This window comes from Tupaia chinensis, unplaced genomic scaffold, assembly GCF_000334495.1.
Source record: "Tupaia chinensis unplaced genomic scaffold, TupChi_1.0 Scaffold144356_1, whole genome shotgun sequence".
NCBI lineage: Eukaryota > Metazoa > Chordata > Mammalia > Scandentia > Tupaiidae > Tupaia > Tupaia belangeri.
Genome location: NW_006204216.1, coordinates 26,389 through 31,102, shown reverse-complemented (window position 1 = coordinate 31,102; position 4,714 = coordinate 26,389). Strand labels below are relative to the sequence as shown.

Here is a 4,714-nt window from a genome sequence, read left to right as displayed (position 1 = left end):
GTCAGAGAAGATGCTGGATATAGTTTCTATGCCTTTCAATCTGTAGAGGCTTGCTTTGTGCCCTATGATGTGGTCAGTCTTTGAAAAGATTCCATGTGGGGGTGAGAAAAAAGTGTATCTTGTGGTTTTTGGATGGTAAGTTCTATAGATGTCTGTTAAGTCCATTTGATTTATGGTATCATTTAGATACTTTATCTCTTTATCTATTTTTTGTCTAGATGATCTGTCCAGAGGGGATAGTGCAGTGTTGAGGTCTCCAACAATTAGTGTATTGCAGTCTATCTCCCCTTTTAGATCTAATAGTCTTTCCTTCACATATTTTGGTGCTCCCATGTTAGGTGCATAGATATTTATGAGCGTTATATCTTCTTGATCTATTGATACTTTTACTACAGTATAGTGCCTTTCTTTGTCTCTTCGAACAGTTTTTGTTTTAAAGCCTCTTTTGTCAGAAATTAGTATCGCAACTCCAGCTCTTTATTGGTTCCCATTTGCATGAAAAACCTTTTTCCAACCCTTCACTTTCAGTCTATGTATGTCTTTATGCATGAAGTAGGCTTCCTATAGGCAACAGATAGAGGTTTTCTGATTTTTGTTTTGTTTTGTTTTGTTTTGTTTGTTTATGCATTCAGCCAGTCTGTGTCTCTTGATTGGAGAATTTAATCCATTCACATTCAATGTTATTATTGATGTTACCTGATCTGTCCTGATGTTTAAGTTGGCCATTGTCTTAGCTGCCTTTTATTCCTTTGTTTCTGACTGTTAATTCTTTAGTTTTCCTAAAACAGTACTTTCTTCAGGGTTTCTTGAAGAGCTTGTCCGGTGTTGGCAAATTCTTTCAGGTTTTGTTTGTCTGAGAAGATTTTAATCTTTTTTCCCATATAAAGTATAATCTTGCAGGATATAATAATCTTGGTTGAAATTGTTTCTCTCTTAACACTTTCAATACATCTTCCCATTCTTTTCTTGCTTGTATTGTTTCCATTGAGAGGTCTGGTGTTAGCCTGATGGGATGACTTTTTAAAATCACTTCTTGTTTCTCTCTGGCCAGTTTTAGTATCATGTCTTTATCTGCGGTCTTGGACAGTTTGGCTACAATATGCCTTGGGGAAGATCTTCTTGGTTTGAGTCTATTTGGGGTCCTTTGTATTTCTTGTGTCTGGATGCTTGAGTGCCTCTCTAGACTTGGGAAATTTTCTTTCAGGGTTTCATGGAATAGATTTTCCATGCCCTTATTACTTTCTTCACCTTCTGATATGCCAATTATTCTGATGTTTTGGCATCTTATGAAATCCAGTATTTCTTGTATGTTATCCTCAGTTGTTTTTTGTTGTTGTTATTTTCTCTATCTTGGTGGTTTTTTCTAGGTCAGAGGTTTTATCTTCTACATTGGAGATTCAATCTTCTGCATGGTCTAATAGACTTTTAATATTTTCAAGAGAGTTTTTGATTCCCTGTATTACAGATTTTATCTCTTATAGCTCCATCTGATTCTTTCTCAGAGTGCCCATTTCTTCTTCCATGTCGTGGAAGGACTTCCTAATCTCCTGAAGTTCGTTGTCTCTTTTCTGTTCCAACTCATAAATGTTCTAAATTCTTTCTCTGACATTTTGGTAACATCCTCAAATTTTAGGAGAGATAGAGGGAAGTTACTCTGTTCCTTTGATGGAGACATATTTTCTGGCTTATTCAGACCTGAGGCTCTTCTTCTACTTCTAGCCATTAGAAGATGTATTCATTTTTGAATATCTCTTAGGAGAACGTTTCTTTGACTATGAGCAAGTGTGTTTCCCTTTTGCTGTAAATTGATGTGTGCAGAAGTCTCCCTTCTGTTGTTTTTAGCAATGTGGTCTCAAGAGAGGTACTCTATTCAAGTATCTAAAAAGTACTATCTACATATTCACAGGTGGTTCTGTACAGAGGAGGATTCCAGGGAAACTTAGAATACTAGGGAATTTCAGAACTGTGATTCTGGATCTGTATAATCCCTCTGGAAGGGTGGAGGATGAGGAAGAGATGATAATGTAAAAGGAAAGAAAGAGTATATAGGAGATTAAAGAAAAAGTCACATGCCAAGCAATAGCATGGTGCATAATTTCACCGGGTGCCTAGAGATGGAACTGGAAGGCTCCTGCAGAGCAAGGGCCTGTCTGGTCTGTGGGACAAGGGGGAGAAGGGTATTAACAAAATACAAAAAGAAGAGCAAAGAAAAAAATAATAATACCCTGCCTACCTTTTAAGGGGGTGGGGTCTGGTCTTGGGAGCCTAGAAGTGGCTGGGGGCAGTGTTGCTCCTGCCTTAGTTTCCCTTCCTGGCCAGGTGCCTAGAGATGGAACTGGATGGCTCCTGCAGAGCAAGGGCCTGTCTGGTCTGGTTTTCATAAATCTTTTTATTTCAGACTTAATAACTTCAGTAGTTGAGAAGTCATTCAGGAATAGATTGTTAAGTTTCCATGTGTTTGTGTATTTTCGAAGATTTTTCCTGAAATTAATATCAAGTTTAATTCCATCATGGACAGAGAGTATGCTGAATAGAATTTCTGTGCCTTTGAATCTGTAAAGGCTTGATTTATGCCCTATCATATGATGAATCTTTGAAAAATTTCCACACAAGGGTGGTAAAAATGTGTATTTTGTGGTCTTAGGGTGGAAAGTTCTATAGATATCAAGTCCATTTCATTTATAGTATTGTTTATGTCCTATATCCCTGTGCTTATATTTTGTCTACGAGATCTGTCTAAAGGGGAAAATGGAATGTTGAGATCTCCAACAATTATAGTGTTGCAACCTATCTCTCCTTTTAGCAGTCACGCATTTAGGTGCTCCTGAGTTGGTGCATATTTATAAGCGTTATGTCTTCTTTATGAAATATCCCTTTACTACTATATAGTGCCCTTCTTTGTCTCTTACAGTTTTTGTCTTAAAGCCCATGTTGTCTGAAATCAGCGTCAGGACTCCAGCCCTTTTTTGATTTCCATTTGTGTTAAATACCTTTTTCCAGTCCTTCACTTTTAGTCTATGTATGTCTTTTTATTTCTTTCATATAATGTCTATTTTATTAGTTTGTACTAATACATTCTCACATTACAAAAGCAATTTAGCAGAAGAGTCTTCCTGTTGATATTTGAATCACCTGAATAACCCAAACAGAACTATACATTTTTAAAAAGTTCTCATGAGGGTAACAAAACAAAAAGGCAAGTTAAATAACAAAAAAATTTTCTGTTCTTACAGGCGGACATTGAATTGGACCTAATTCTGTTTTCTTTTTAAAAGGCTTCAAAAGACAAAAGGCAGCTTAAACCTAATTAAAATGAATTAAAAAATTGTTCACTAAGCTACTGGTTCCACTCCATTTTTGTTTTCTGTTGTTTTGATGCAGGTTCTTTCATGGCTGTTTCTTCTCTTGCTCTTTTCACTGGTCGAGGTGCATCATGCTCATCAAAGCCATCATTACTATCAAATTTGGTTCTCTTGCCCTGAAACTGTACTTTTGCTTTAGCAGATGCAGGCTGAGCAGCTTTATTTTCTTTTCCTTTAAATTTGTGACTTTTTGACTTCCATTTGTTTAGGGATTCTTGCTGATCTTCTATGATTTTTTTTCAATGCTGTTTTTTCTACCTCTCTTTGAGTGCTTCCCAAGTCACTGCTTTGTTCCTTAATTGTAGGTTACCATTATTTGCATCTTTAGCTTTCTCTAGAGTTTTCCTGGCTTTTTCTTTAAACAGAATTATGCCCTCTTTTGCTCCTTTTATAAAGTCTACCCATTTTATTTCACTATGATTTGATAAAAGGATGTACAAATCTTTTCTGCAGGTCTAATCATCTAAGTCACCGAAAAATTTCAGCAAGCATCCAGTCTTCTTATAGAGATTTCATTTCAGCATCTTCTGCTAACTTCTGTTTTTCTTCTTGCTCTCATTTAGCTCTTAATTTTTCTTCTACTTTATGCTGTCTTCTTTCTGCATTTTTTTGTGTTTTGTTTTTGTTTTTGTTTTTGCAAAGTAATCTTCCTTGAAAAGTATTAGCATCTCTGTGCCTTTGTACTTCTGACAAGGGGTCTCTACAAACTTCTTTGCAGATGCAATGTTTACAAACACAGCAAATATTGACCCCTTAAATGCTTTCTGCAATGTTCTTCTCGTCAGAATATTTAGTATTTTTGCGGTTTGCTTGGAGACCTCCTGATTTTAGTTTTATCTTCACTGATCTCCATGAGCTCTGCCTGGGATTTACTCAGTGCTTCCACTATTACATTAAAGTCTGTCGTTAGATGGTATAACCTGTTGAATTATCTCCAAAGGTACCCGGCCTTCATCCAGTTTTATCTGTTCCTTTAAAATCTTGTCCTGTGGTAAATTGAAGTCTCCAAAATAATACTCAATTTGACGACAGCTTTTGGCCTCCAAAACAGCCTTTTTTTTTTTTTTAATCACCATTTTCAGCCATTGTGGCTATCTTTAGAGCCAGGTCCTGCACAGGTGTCTGTAGGACTTGCTCTCAGCCACAGCAACATCTCTACTTCTCAGCGACACCCTCTGACCTAGCACACTCCTGTATGTCTTTATCCATAAGGTACATTTCTTATAGGCAACTGATAGGGTTTCTGTTTGTTTGTTTGTTTTTGGAGAGATTTTTTTGTTATAGGGCACATGTGCTCACCAGAAAGACAAAGACAGAGACAGAAAGTGAGAAATTACCTCCTAGGGGGGATG

At 36.7% G+C, this 4,714-nt stretch overlaps 1 pseudogene; it reads right to left on the bottom strand.

Annotated features, from left to right (window-relative positions):
* Nucleotides 1–3,337: 3,337 nt before the first annotated feature.
* Nucleotides 3,338–4,448, bottom strand: LOC102495592 (lupus La protein pseudogene; annotated as a pseudogene).
* Nucleotides 4,449–4,714: the final 266 nt, after the last annotated feature.